General features: G+C 32.2%; 1 long non-coding RNA gene across 1 annotated transcript; it reads right to left on the bottom strand.

The window, feature by feature from the left end:
- Positions 1-12,201: 12,201 nt before the first annotated feature.
- LOC125140812 lies at positions 12,202-15,974 on the bottom strand. Its single transcript, XR_007140064.1, has 3 exons — positions 15,829-15,974; positions 13,094-14,411; positions 12,202-12,675 (listed from the first exon to the last, which is right to left on the bottom strand). It is a non-coding gene; the product is annotated as an uncharacterized LOC125140812 (long non-coding RNA).
- Between the last annotated feature and the right edge of the window lie 494 nt (positions 15,975-16,468).

Raw genomic sequence — 16,468 nt, 5'->3', positions numbered from 1 at the left:
TACAAGGACATCGGGCACCAGTGTTATCAGAAAAATGCAAAGGTTCATGACTTTCCATTTAAAAAGGAAGAAAGAACTTCACAATACTGTTTATCACATTAGTGTTCAGTACAATGTGTAATCTTATAGGAATCTTACCTAACAAGGAAGCCACACTGGATAAAAGAATACAGATAGACACCATTGTTTACTTTTGTTGCTCCTTAATCAACTGATCTCAGGTCAGATAAAAGTAAAGTAAAAGTTTCCACTGAGGTGATTTTATTTACCAACAGATTTTTTTCCCTCCAATCCACTACAGTCCAGTTTACAAACACTTTACATAAAATACTGTCCTCTACACACTGTTATTATATGTTAAGGAAAACATTATATTATGAATGCGTGACATTGAGTCCTAGCTCTATGTTTTAAATTCCCCAGCATGCACCTGGCCACATCAGACTCAAACATCCAGAACACACATGCACTTTCACGCCCAGTCATCTTCATACCTATCGTTCACACCTGTTTCCAGAGAAACGAAAGTGAACAACAGAAGAAAGCAGCCTAATGTATCCATGAACATTATATATGCATACATGAAACAGCCTCAACCCAACAAATTTAGTCTATATATAAATGGTGTGCAGAGGAACGTGTAAAACCAGGCAGACAACTTAGGAGCCAAATTTGGATCAAAGAATGAAGCAACACCAGTGTTTAATTTTGTTGTCTTGGTGTAGCACTCCACTTCACACCTCACCAAGACCAAATGTTTTCTTGACACTACTAAGCTTACTAAATAGAATAAAATCATTCCCAAATAGAAAAATCAACCGTTCGTTGTTTTTTCATTAATTAAAATGCTATATAAAGATAGAGGTATATTTCTTGTATATTTCGATTATGGTCTCATGGGGAAAAATGCATATGTGTATCCAGATCTTAAGTGATTGTGTTACTACTAGAATAATGGCATACAATCTATTAGTCTTTAGTAAAATGCCAAGGTGCTGCACCCAATGTCTATATATGTGGACAACATAGCATTCACTACACTATTGGAATGGCTTTAGGAGAATTTCTGGTGATTCACTGGTGTAAGTCAACATTAAATGGAGGCAGAGAGTTTTTCCATTGTTATGTAATTATTTTCCAGTAAGATTAATGTTGTTCCTAATGTTGATTTCTATTTTTCTTGTTGTTGGTTAGTGCTTCATGAAGAACTGTGGTGTTTTTCTTGGTGATGTTAAGTTTCAGAGTGGGTGTACAACTTTTACATTTAAATAAAAACATAATTTCTTGTTGAAGTAAAAATATTTCTGTGTGAGTGACCATCATTTCTTTAAAATGATTTGAAAAACCTAATTGCCTAATTATTAAACCCACCTAATTATTCAAATGCTTATTGCTGTATTGTCCCAATGAAAGACCACTGGATTTCCTGTGTCTGTGTCAAAGGTCACATTGTGAAAGATATAAAAGGGTAAAAAATATGATCAGGCACTTTTTCCAAAATGTGAAAGAATTACAAATGTCTCCTGGCAGATAAGAAAATAAAAAATTGCACTTATGCATTAACATGCATTTTTAGTTTGTTTTCTAGGTCTTATAAGGTTTTAAATTTTTAGGGAACTTCACAACCATTATATCACAGGTATCTGTTGTTCTGAATGTGTCAAAGACAAGATTCCCTTTAATTTGCTTCAGAACTAGGAGAAGGTAAGAAAGTAATGTTCAGAAACTTTCTGAACTTCTAGTTCTATTCATATATTTCTATTTACCTAAAGAGATACACTTATGTCTGTAAAACTACTTTGTGACAATGTCCACTGTTAACTGAACTGAATTCAGAGTTGTTAATACCTTGCAGTTGAAAGTCTGTTTAAAGCTGGGATGGAAGTAACACATTAATACACAACAAGATGTGACAAGATTTCATAATGACTTTTAATTTAACAACACACCCTCCAGAAAGAAATGACATACAAGAGATGTTTTTTCATATAAATTTCCCAAACATCTTTTTAACTTGAATGTAAGTCTGCAACCTCTTTATAGTTTTCTGAATTTATTTTTATTCTGTCTGGTTGTCTCTTTTCTTTTAAGATTTATAATAAAGTCAAAAACAGGAGTCACGTGAAAGAAACATTCCTCAAAACATATTAATTTTAATTACATCAAAATGTATATTGAAAGATTTTCTATATCTTTTAAATTAGAGTCATAAATAGTTTGTTTTCAGTGTGCAGTTCTGTTAAATACAGTAAATATGTTTACTCAATAAAACAAAAACAAATAAATAAAATACAAACAAAGAAGGACCATAAAATCATAGCATTTATGATTGATCATCATTAAGAAATACATAAGAAATAAACACAGCAAGTATTTTTTTTTAGTTTGGACATAGAAATGTAACCCTCAGATTTTTATAGGTTGAAGAACAACTTACAATGTTACATGGATATAAAATGTCTACATGACCCTGTTAACATGTTTTTGTGATGTAAAAAAAAAATTAAACCCAGATAAATCCTGTCAGAACCTTTTATAACGTTATAGTGAAATTGCAAGCAATACATTAAAGTGAAAACCAATAAGAATCATTTTAGGGGAAAAAGCTAAACGTGAATAAATTTACAATAAACTGGTTGTATAAATGTGCACACCCCTAAACTAATACTTAATGTATTTACAGTATATACTATATTTTGGCCACGATTTGGTCGTCTGAGACAAACTTTGACTCTTTTGACTAAAAGATTTCTGAAATCCTAGGGTAATATCTGTAGTCTTTTAGTCAGCCGATTAATGGCCATTGCAATCAGTTTTGTCTTCCAATGAAATTCTTAAATTGAAGAAATTTTAGGTTTTATGTCAGCATTCAATCTTTTTTTATGAAACTCTGTCAAATTGGTTTGCCATCTTCTGTGAAAAAAATCTGCACAAACTGTTCCAGTCATTTTATTCTACTGTTAAAAAGCTCTTTAGAAATGTCCTTAAATATTCAGCACCAAAGTAGGTTTATTTATTTGTATTTAAAAGTATTTCAAAATGATCATGATATTTAAATGTCACATAACCAGTTTACTACTAATTGTAACTCATGAGTCACCCTAGAGTTTAATGCTTACGGGTATTGGACAATCAGTCTAACACTTGATTCATACTGGAATGTTTCTACTATCTTACCAATTTGCTTCTGTTTGTCCTGCTGTGCATGTATGATCAGAGTCTGTTTATGATAACAAACTATGGTTTTCACAGCATCATCACATACCATCAGATTCAGCTTGTCCAGAGCCAGATAAAGGACAGCACTGGTTAGTGGACAGCCAGGCTGCAAATCTCTGAGATCTCCAGAAGTGCTCTGGGTTTTAGGAAGAAGGGAATCTAGAATGCTGAAATCTGCTGGTGGGACAAATGGGGCCTGTTTTAGTTTATCATTTTTTAGCTCCTCAAATCTTGACTTCAGGAAAGACCACCTGATTTTCTGTTTTCTGCTCTTAAAGATCACAATGATAACAACGCAGATATTACATTTTGTCTCTAATGAAAGGTATGCATTGAGACGCTTAGCCAAAACCTCTGAAAATATCAGATAGTCCCTTGTGAACTCATGGCTGCCTTGTACGTTTTTAAAGTTTTCAAGTACCTTGTGACTCTTTAACATATCATTGTATGATGTCTTTAAGGTCTCAGTCAGTAAAATCCAATGATCTTGTCTGTATTTCTCAGGTAAGGACTTTATAGCACTCAGTATTTCTGCTCCACTAATCTTCCCTGCTCTCCTGTCAGAATTGTATTCAGATTTTTCTAAGCTTGTTACAATCTTTGGGAGTTTCCTTTCGATTTGCATCTGACATTGGAGTTCTAGGACAAGAGGATAATGATCAGAAATGCTTTCAATTTTCACTTCAATTTCCTTCAACCTTTGCTTTTGGTCCTCATGCCGGAAAAATATGTCTAATTTGGAAGAACTCTCACCCTGTTTCCTTGTAAATCTGTTCTCGGATTGCATCTGACATTGGAGTTTTAGGACAAGAGGATGATGATGCATAGAAAAGCTTTCAGTTTTTTTAAATGCTTTCACTTCAATTTTAGTCATCCTTTGAATTTGGGCTTCCTGCAGGAAAAACATGTCTAATCTGGAAGAACTCTCACCCTGTTTCCTTGTAAATCTGTTCTCAGTCTCAGTATCACTATGTTTTTGTGACCAGGTGTCTATGAGCATCAGTGATTCAGTAAAGTCTTGTAAAATAGGTTTTAACGGTGAATGTCGTGTAGATGAAGGTTTCCGATCTATGTTGGGATTTAAAAGTGTGTTGAAATCACCTCCAACCACCAGCACACCCTCAGCTGTTTCCAACAAATACTCTTTCAGTCTACCCAAGACATTTCTGTCTTCTTTATGATTGTACACGTTGACAAGAGTGTACAGTTCACCATACAGATGACAGAACAGCACAATGTAACCTCCACAACAATCCTCATCACAGCATATGTACTCAAATGGCACGCTGTTTTTTATCAGTATAGCGACACCTTTGCTGCGGGAGCTGTGCACAGTGAAGTAGGATCTCCAGCCTGGAACATTTTGTAGGATTTTGACACATTGTGTCCCAACATGTGTCTCTTGTATAAAGGCAACATCAGCTCTAAGATGTCTTAGAATATTCCTTACATTGACAAACTTTTCAGGTGGGTATTTTATACCATTTGTGTTCCAGATGACAAAACGGAGGCTTGTTTTTCGTTGTGATGTCACAATAAAGGGTTGAACTATAAAAAACACAATTAATTCACATTTTATTTTGTAACATTTCTCTCTATAGTATATTTTGGTTTATATTAAGGATCAAACAGTAACTATTTTAATTATTCCAGCACAATACAATTGTTATATTTATACCAGGTCGTAAATTTATGAAGGAGTTTTGAGAATGTCCTTTTATGAATTTCTCTATTCTTTATGTTCTCAATAAAGTTTAACATATACTAAATAAACATTTCAAACTTATAGATAAATATGTATGTAAGTATAGTATATATTAGTAAGGATGCATGTAAATCTGACTAAAAGATATTTTGTTTGCCAATCCCAAAATAAATATACTATACTGTACTGTACTATACTATACTGTACTATACTGCAATATACTATACTGTACTATAAATAAATAAAATAAACTTTTTATATAGAGTCACTTACTGGGAACTTACCTTGCACACGCAACTGGTGGCAGAAATAAATCTGATGAATCCAGTTGGTAAGATAATTTATCTGGAATATTTTACATAAGAAAAACAAACAAACAAACAAAATAAAACTGCAATTAAGATCATTTTTATTTCTTTTCAATTATTAACATTTTGCAGATTTGGGAAAAGGTATGTAAATTTATGGCTGCAACTAAAAACCTCTGGCATCTCTAAGCACGTTAAATGATTATATCTGTCTTATATAAACCAGAAAATCAAAAAATGTTATGCAGAAACGGCCATAAAATATTTTATTTATTATTTTATATTTTATTTATTTATTTTTATAATATACAATGTACTTATAATCATATATCACATATCAATTTCTTTTGCACAAAATTAATTTAAACTTGTGTGTGTTCATCTCTTTTTTTCTTCCCAAAGTCATGTGAGATTTAGATTAGGTGTTTGCATGTGTCCAGTGAAGGCTTCATTGATCATTAAAGCAGTTTTGAGGGCAAGACTCAGGAAGGTGCTGCTCTTATTTCTTGCAGCATAGCACATAGTCTAAGAACAGGCCTAGTTAATCTGTGACCATTCAGATTTTGTTGCAGAAACATAAAGCATATTACAATCCTTCTGGTTAACATTATAGATGTTTATTATTCCCCTGGTGATCATAAATACATAAAAACTCAACCATTATCTTAAATTCACTGACAGTTCCACTAATATTATAGTGTAGTGTGTGAAAATAATCTTCATCTGGCTAAGATTAACATCTATAACAATAACGCATTGCAACAATTAAAAAAATCAGCTGAGAACATCTTTTGTGTCAATCATAGATTCAGTATGGGTTAATTAGCATGTAATATTTTTCACTCATAACGGAGGTCTCACTCTGGATCTCATTCTAACATACGGATTGAAAATATAAAATATAGAAAGTCATATTTCCACAGTCTGAAGCTATTAAAGATCATTATCTTCTCTCATTTAAACTGTGTCTTAGACACATGTGCTATGTGCTTTACCATGGTATCGTGATAAACATACATTTATAACTGCAGAAAGATTCATAAATAGTCACCCAGAATTATCATCTATGATCCGATCACTGTCGAAACCCCACAGAACTCGATCAGGAAACTGGTTACTTAGTCAATTTTCACTACAGCCTAAATAATGTAGTGCTATTTAGAACAAAAATAATTAGAGAAAAAAGTAGCACCCTGGTACAACGATCACACACACACACACACACACACACACACACACACACACACACACACACACACACACACACACACACACTATTAACAAACTGCTAGGAAATTAGAACAAATGGAATCAAACTAAATTGGTACTAGTTCAAGTAGCATGGAAAAAAGCCTCCTAAACTACAGAAAATCTGCTGTGAGACCTGCTTAATCTCCTCTCACTTTCACTTTCACTTAATCTCCAAGATCTTAGAAAAGGTTGTAATGTTGTTGGAATTAATGGAACAGCCCTCTTCTTTCTCGTTATTATTTGACTGAATATTATCAGTTTGGGTTTGGGTTATGAATGGTGACAACTTTATGCTTAATTAGGTTATGTTGGTGCTCCACAAGGTGCTATTTTAGGCCCACTGCTTTACTCTATTATATATGCTACCGCTTGGTACAATTATTTGTAAACATGAAATTAAGCTTAGATTTTTCCTTATCTTGTTAGTCTCTGCTTGAATCTCCAATACAGAGACTCAGTACAGGTGGTTAAAGGTCCATAAAGATGAGAAAGATAAGAATCAGATGGCACCAGCTGAATTTTGCATACTCAAATCTGACCTATATGAAAGACAAACACGGTAAAATAAGGCACAAATGAAAGTAGACGACTTCTTGTATTATAATATTGTAAGAGACAATGACGATTTTACAGCCATTAATATGCTAGAATACTAGACTAAATAAATGATATTAACGTTGTTTAGCATTTTATATTTAAGTATTTGGGAGAATCGATTTTCAAGGATTTACACATTGTTAATTATTTCACTTACTATATAGTCAGTTCAGTCTTTTTGTCATTCTCACTTCTGTTGTACACACAGATATAAAATTCAGTCTAGTTTTCACCCTCTCTAAAATCTGATCTAATTTCATGGGTGTAAATGAAAAGCAGATCATGGAATAAAAATCATCCCAATTAACTGTTCATTTATTTCATGCATGGAAAAGAACATATACGAAACTGAATCCAGTTTTGTCTATTCTATGTATTGTTTTGATGTCATTCCAACCCTGTGGCTAAATATGGGTACACCTACAAGCATAAGCATTATGGCTTGTTTATTAATTGACTTGTGCCTAAAGTCCATGGGTGAAAAAAATGACAGATTGGTTGTATTTAAGCAAATGTATAATCCATATACAGTACAATGTTTGGTCAGAATTGTACTAAAATAAGAGTAGAAATATGGAGCCAAAAATATAAGAAAGGGAAAATCAAGAAGTGTTTAAAATGTAAAACTAAAGATTTTGAAAAAAGTTTTATCACTTTCTGACGAAAAGAGCTAATAATAAGTACATTGTGCTTAAGATTAGCTGTATAGTTTATAGGCCATCACTCCACTAAAATAAAGCAATATTTGATAAAAACGAATCAAAATAACATTTTAGACTTTGCTTAAAAATTTTGGTTATACATTGATGTGTTATTCTGCTGTTTTCATACTATGACCATTACATTATTGTATATAGAATGATACAATATTATTTAGTGAATGTTATAAATTTTGAGTATAAAAATATTCTATTATATTTCTGTGTTTATTTGTTTTTAAAATAAATAAATATAATCCATTTTTTATATAGAGTCCCTTCCTGGGAACTTGCAACTGGTGGCAGAAATAAATCTGATGAATCCAGCTGGTAAGATGATTTATCTGGAATATTTTACATAAGAAAAATACAACGGCTGTGGTAACTATTGTATAAATATCAGAAGACGCAAGGCAAAGCCAGAGAAATGAAAGTGAACAACAGAAGAAAGCAGCCTAATGTACACATGAACATTTGTACAGCATTTGCATGTCTCTGTGTTCACACTGTATTGTTGATCCTTTTAAGAAACCCAAACTTGCTTGAGAAGTTTTGTTTTCGATCAACACACACACACACACACACACACACACACACACACACACACTACGAGGTGCTATTTTAGGCCCACCGCTTTACTCCATTATATATGCTCCCTCTTGGTACAATTATTTGTAAACATGAAATTAAGCTTATGTATTTTTCTTATATTGTTAGTCTCTGCTTCAATCTCCAATACAGAGACTCAGTAAAGGTGGTCAAAGGTCCTTAGCTAAGCCTAACATACATTTGTAAAGAAAAGGATCAGAAATGGCACCAACTGGATTTTGCATACTCAAATCTGACCTATATGAAAGACAAACACTGCATTTACGGTAAAATAAGGCATAAAAGGCATAAAACTTCTTGTATTTTAATATTGTAAGAGACACTGATAGATTACAAATCTTAAATGTAAATTCAGGCATCTTTAATTTACATTAAGTGCTGCTTATAGTTGTAAAATTATTTAATTACACATTTGTAACACAAATTTACCAGCACACAATTTGCATGTAACCAAAGATTACTTATCTAATGATCTAGTATTTCATGTCTTGTATTTAAACATATTGTCTCAAAATATACAAATATTTAATAGTATTTCAAACTTCATAAACTGATATGTATTATTAGTGTCAAATTATAACTAATGTATATTAATATATATGATCTATTATTGATGTATGTGTATATGTTTATTCTTTGTGTATAATTCTAGGGATAATTTACATAATCACATTTTTTCACAATGTTTTCTTGACACTACTAAACTTACTAAATAGAACAAAATCATTCCCAAATAGAAAAATCAATCGTTCATTGTTTTTTGTTAATTAAAATGCTATCTAAAGATAGAGGTATATTTCTTGTATATTTTGATTATGGTCTCATGGGGAAAAATGCATATGTGTATCCAGTTCTTAAGTGATTGTGTTACTACTAGAATAATGGCATACAATGTATTAGTCTTTTGTAAAATGCCAAGGTGCAAATGTTGCTCTTTGATTTCTTTGAGCTCTTTGGTTTCTAGTGTGTCAAAGACAAGATTTCCTTTCATTTGCTTCAGAACTAGGAGAAGGTAAGAAACTTTCTGAACTTCTAGTTCTATTTACAGTACATATTCCTATTTAACTAAAGGGATACACTTATTTCTGCAAAACTACTTTGTGACAATATCCACAGTTAACTGAACTGAATTGAATTCAGAGTTGTCAATACCTTGCAGCTGAAAGTCTGTTTAAAGCTGGGATGGAAGTAACACATTAATATACGACAAGATGTGACAAGATTTCATAATGACTTTTAATTTAACAACACACACTCAAGAAAGAAATGACATACAAGAGATGTTTTTCATATAAATTTCTCAAACACAATAAACATTTTATAATTTATTAATGAATGCATTTGAATTTAGCACAAAAGTTAAAACCCGATGTTAAAATTTAGCTTGATATAAAACATAACTGTACAACAATGTGAAATAGAACAGATATCTTGTTAAATTTTCTTTTTAAAACATATTTTATGCATAGAAATATATCCATACCCCTTTTTAAATTAATCCAATTTTCAACTCTTGAAGCAAATCTAAATGTATTTAAGCAAATAACACGATTTTAAGTCTGCAACCTCTTTTTAATTTTCTGAATTTATTTTTATTCTGTCTGGTTGTCTCTTTTATTCTAAGATTTATAATAAAGTCAAGAGCAGGAGTCATGTGGAAGAAACATTCCTCAAAACATTCAATTTAATTACATCAAAATGTAAACTGAAAGATTTTCTATATCTTTTAAATTAGAGATTTAATTAGTTTGTTTTTAGTGTGCAGTTCTGTTAAATACAGTAAATATGTTTACTCAATAAAACAAAAACAAATAAATAAAATACAAACAAAGAAGGACCATAAAATCATAGCATTTATGATTGATCATAGTAAAGAAATACATAAGAAATAAACACAGCAAGTATTATTTTTTAGTTTAAACATAGAAATGTAACCCTCAGATTTTTATAGGTTGAAGAATAACTTACAATGTTACATGGATATAAAATGTCTACACAACCCTGTTAACATGTTTTTGTGATGTAAAAAAAAAATAATTAAACCCAGATAAATCCAGACAGAACCTTTTATAACGTTATAGTGAAATTACAAGCTATACATTAAAGTGAAAAGCAATAAGAATAATTTTAGGGGAAAAAGCTAAAAATTAATAAATGTACAATAATCTGGTTGTATACATTTTCACACCCCTAAACTAAAACCTAATGTATTTATATACTATATTTTGGCCACGATTTGTTTGTCTGAGACAAACTTTGACTTATTTGACTAAAAGATTTCTGGAATCCTAGGGTAATATCTGTAGTCTTTTAGTCAGCCAATTAATGGCCGTTGCGATCAGTTTTGTCTTCCGAAGTTCTAAAACTGAAGCAATTTAGATTTTTTTGTCAGCATTCAATCTTTTTTTTTTTTTAAACTCTGTCAAATTGGTTTGCCATCTTCTGTGAAAAAAGACTACATAAACTGTCCCAGTTATTTTATTCTACTGCTGTTAAAAAGCTCCTTAATATTTCCTTAAATATTTAGTATCAAAGAAGGTTTATTTGTTTGTATTTAAAAGTATTTCAAAATGATCATTATATTTAAATGTCATGTAATTAGTTTACTACTAATTGTAACTAATTGTAACTCTAACCTAGAGTTTGTATTGATGGCATTGGACATCCAGTCTAACATTTGAATCTTTCTGGAATTTTTCTACTATCTTATCTATTTGCTTCTGTTTGTCCTGCTGTGCATGTATGATCAGAGTCTGTTTCTGATAACAAACTACGGTTTTCATAGCCTCATCACTGACCATCAGATTCAGCTGGTCCAGAGCCAGACAAAGGACAGCACTGGTTAGTGGACACCCAGGATGCAAATCTCTGAGATCTCCAGAAGTGCTCTGGGTTTTAGGAAGAAGGGAATCTAGAATGCTGAAATCTGCTGGTGGGACAAATGGGGCCTGTTTTGGTTTATCATTTTTTAGCTCCTCAAATCTTGAATTCAGGAAAGACCACCTGATTTTCTGTTTTTTGCTCTTAAAGATCACAATGATAAGGCAGATATTGCATTTTGTCTCTACTGAAAGGAATGCATTGAGACGCTTAGCCAAAACCTCTGTAAATATCAGATATTTCTTTGTGAACTCATGGCTGCCTTGCTCATGTTTAAAGTTTTCAGGTACCTTGTGACTCTTTAACATATCATTGTATTCTGGCTTTAAGGTCTCAGTCAGTAAAATCCAATGATCTTGTCTGTATTTCTCAGGTAAGGACTTTATAGCACTCAGTATTTCTGCTCCACTAATCTTCCCTGCTCTCCTGTCAGAATTGTATTCAGATTTTTCTAAGCTTGTTACAATCTTTGGGAGTTTCCTTTCGATTTGCATCTGACATTGGAGTTCTAGGACAAGAGGATAATGATCAGAAATGCTTTCAATTTTCACTTCAATTTCCTTCAACCTTTGCTTTTGGTCCTCATGCCGGAAAAACATGTCTAAGTTGGAAGAACTGTCACCCTGTTTCCTTGTTAACCGGTTCTCAGATTGCATCTGACATTTTTGGACAGGAGGATAATGATCAGAAATGCTTTCATTTTGTTTAAATGCTTTCACTTCGATTTTAGTAATCCTTTGAATTTGGTCCTTCTTCAGGAAAAACATGTCTAATCTGGAAGCACTCTTACCCTGTTTCCTTGTAAATCTGTTCTCAGTCTCAGTATCACTATGTTTTTGTGACCAGGTATCTATGATATTCAGTGATTCCGTAAAGTCTTGTAAAATAGGTTTTAACGGTGAATGCCATGTAGATGAAGGTTTCCGATCTATGCTGGGATCTAAAACTGTGTTGAAATCACCTCCAACCACCAGCAAACCCTCAGCTGTTTCCCTCAAATACTCTTTCAGTCTACCCAAGACAATTCTGTCTGCGTTATGATTGTACACATTGACAAGAGTGTACAGTTCACCATACAGATGACAGAACAGCACAATGTAACCTCCACAACAATCCTCATCATGACATATATACTTAAATGTTATGCCTTCTTTGATCAGTATAGCGACTCCTTTGCTGCGGGAGCTGTGCACAGTGAAGTAGGATCTCCAGCCTGGAACATTTTGTAGGATTTTGACACATTGTGTCCCAACATGTGTCTCTTGTATAAAGGCAACATCAGCATTAAGGCATGTAAGAATTTTTATTATATCATGAAATTTTTCAGATGGGTATTTTATACCATTTGTGTTCCAGGTGACAAAACGGAGGCTTTTTTTTCGTTTTGATGTCATGATTAATGGTTGAACTATAAAATACACAAATAAATTCACATTTTATTTTGTAACATTTCTCTCTATAGTATATTTTGGTTTGTATTAAGGATCAAACAGTAACTATTTTAATTATTCCAGAACAATACAATTGTTAGATTTATACCAGGTCATAAATTTATGAAGGAGTTTTGAGAATGACATTTTATGAATTTCTCTATTCTTTATGTTCTCAATAAAGTTTAACATATACTAAATAAACATTTTCATAGATAAATATGTATATAAGCATAATATATATTAGTAAGGATGTATGTAAATCTGACTAAAATATATTTTGTTTAATATTAATCCCAAAATAAATATACTATACTGTACTATACTGTACTATACTATACTGTGCTATAAATAAATATTATATTTTTTTACATAGAGTCCTTACTGGAAAGTTACCTCGCACTTGCAACAGGTGGCAGAAATAAATCCGATGAATCCACTTGGTAAGATGATTTATCTGGAATAATTTACATAAGAAAAACACAACAGCTGTGGTTTAATACAAAGCTACATACAAAGCAAGAGAAATTAAATTGAACAATAAAAGAAAGCAGCCTAATTTATACATGAACATTTGCATGTCTGTTTCCACACTGTATTGTTGAACCTTTTAAAAAACCCAAGCTTGCTTGAGAAGTTCTTGCAGCATAGCACATAGTCTAAGAACAGGCCTAGTTAATCTGTGAAAATTCAGAGCCAGGGCCAGGGAGCAGACAAGCAGGCTAATCTGATTGTGTGTGGTTTACAACTGGAGATATTTTGTTGCAGATTAGACATAAAGCATAGTATCTGGCTAAGATTAAAATCTATACATTAATATAACAACAACGCATTGCGACAATTACAAAAATCAGCAGAGAAAATATTTTGTGTCAATCTTAGATTCAGTAGGGGTTAATTAGCATGTAATATTTTTCACTCATAATGGAGGTTACACTGTGGATCTCATTCTAACATACGGATTGAATAATAAAATATAGAAATATATAATATAATACATATTTCCACAGTCTGAAGCTATTCCAGATCATTATCTTCTCTCATTTAAATTGTGTCTTAAATACATGTGCTATGTGCTTTGCCATGGTATCGTGATAAACATACATTTATATCTGCAACTACAGAAAGATTCATAAATAGTCACCCAGAATTATCATCTATGAACCGATCACTGTCCAACCCCACAGAACTCGATCAGGCAACTGATTACTTAGTCAATTTTCACTACAGCCTACATAATGTAGTGCCATTTAGAAGAAAAATAATTAGAGAAAAAAGGACAGCCTGGTACAATGATCTCACACACACACACACACACACACACACACACACACACACACACACACACACACACTATAAACAATCTGCTAGGAAATTAGTACAAATGGAATCAAACTAAATTGGTACCAGTTCAAGTAGAATTGAAGAAAAGCCTCCTAAACTACAGAAAATCTGATGTGAGACCAGCGTATCTCCTCTTTATCTTCAAGATCTTAGAAAAGGTTGTAATGTCGTTGGAATTAATGAAACAGCCCTCTTCTTTCTCTTTTTTATTTGACTGATCATTATTAGTTTGGGTTTGGGTTATGAATAGTGACAACATTATGCTTACTTAGGTTATGTTGGTGTTCTTGTTTTTTCTTATCTTGTTAGTCTCTGCTTGAATCTCCAATACAGAGACTCAGTACAGGTGGTCAAAGTTCCATAGCTAAGCCTACATACATTTGCAAAGATAAGAATCAGAAATGACACCAGCTGGATTTTGCATACTCAAATCTGACCTATATGAAGGACAAACACTGCATTTATGGTAAAATAAGACACACAATGAAAAATGAAAATGACTACTTCTTGGATTTTAATATTGTAAGAGACAATGATAGATTACAAATCTTAAATGTAAATTCAGTCATTTTTATTTTATATTCTCACTCACTCACTCATTTTCTACCTCTTATCCGAACTTCTCGGGTCACGGGGAGCCTGTGCCTATCTCAGGCATCATTGGGCACCAAGGCAGGATACACCCTGGACGGAGTGCCAACCCATCGCAGGGCACATTTATTTTATATTATAGTTGTAAAATTATTTAGTTTTTACAAGCACACATACTGCATGTAACTAAAGTTTAAGATAAGTATCTAATGATCTAGTATTTAATGTCTTGTACTTAAACATATTGTCTCAAAATATACAAATATGTAATCATATTTCAAACTTCATGAACTGATATGTATTATTAGTGTCAAATTATAACTAATGTATATTAATGTATATAATCTATTATTGATGTAATCATGAAAGGTAATATATAATAAATAAATTATAATAAATGTGTTTATATATGTGTATATTTTGTTTCTTTGTGTATAATTCTAGGGATAATTTACATAATCACATTTATGTATTTATTTATAGTATTCAGGGTTCTGAAATAACAGTAGCATAAAATTAAGTTTAGTTAAAGTCTAGAGTTTTATGACTAGCTTTAATTTTGTCTCATCAATGTAAACTGCATGCAGCAGAAATACATTCATATTCGTTGAATAAACTGTCCAGCTTTATTTACAAAACTGGTTTCTTCCTCTCTTTTTAATGGATGAATATATTTTGGACTGAATTAACCCTCTGTATTTATGTGCTATACCACAAAAATATTTGTCTGCAAAATATGGAAAAAGTTTCCTAGCTCTCCAATCAGTCACTACATTCTGCAATACCAGTACAGATTCCTTTGCAGATAAAGGAGTTAATGTATTTCTTGTACAGAATTGAACATATACAGTATTGAGTCCAGTTTTGTCTAATCTATGTATTATTCTGACGTAATTTCAAAACTGGCTAAATATGTGTACAACTACAAGCATAAGCATTATGGCTTGTTTATTAATTGACTTGTGCCTAAAGTCATGGGTAAAAAAAAATGGCAGATTGGTTGTATTTAAGCAAATGTATAATCCATATATAGCCCATTGTTTTTTCAGAATTGTACTAAAATAAAATATGGAGCCAAAAATATAAGAAAGTGAAAATCAAGAAGTGTTTCTAAATTCTATCCTATTTCTGTGTTTATTTGTTTTAAAAATAAATGAATATAATATTTTAAATAGATTCCCTTTCTGGGAACTTACCTTGCTCACACAACTGGTGGCAGAAATAAATCAGATGAATTCAGTTAGTAAGATGATTTATCTGCAATATTTTACATAAGAAAAACACAACAGCTGTGGTAACTATCGGATAAATATCTGATCCAGAAGACATACATCAAAAGCTGCTACTGTACATACAAAGCAAGAGAAATGAAAGTGAACAACAGAAGAAGGCAGCCTAATGTATACACGAACATTTGTGCACCATTTGCATGAGCACACCTCTGTTTCCACACTGTATTGTTGAACCTTTTAAGAAAGCCAAGTTTGCTTGGGAAATTATGTTTTTGATCAATAAAAACTATGGAAATGATGTGACCAAGAAGAAAAACATTTGAAATGTTTCAAACTAAATTGGAACTATTTCTCAAGTAGCATGGAAGGAAAGCCTTCTAAGCTACAGAAAATCTGCTGCTAGATCAATTTATTATTACCATTATCTCCAAGAACTTGGAGATTGTTGTAAAACAGTAAGGATCATACCTACATATGAGTAACATTCATGAAATGTATCAGTCTGGTTTTAGTCCAGGTTTTAGTACAGACAGTACTGGTTAAAGGTATAAATGACCTGCTGCTGGCCTCTTATCAGGGTTTTGTCTCCTTGCTGGAGTTGCTT

This window comes from Tachysurus fulvidraco, chromosome 3 (genome assembly GCF_022655615.1).
Source record: "Tachysurus fulvidraco isolate hzauxx_2018 chromosome 3, HZAU_PFXX_2.0, whole genome shotgun sequence".
NCBI classification, from domain to species: Eukaryota; Metazoa; Chordata; class Actinopteri; order Siluriformes; family Bagridae; genus Tachysurus; species Tachysurus fulvidraco.
Note: the sequence above shows the minus strand (reverse complement) of the source record. Positions and strands in the feature narration are given on the sequence as shown.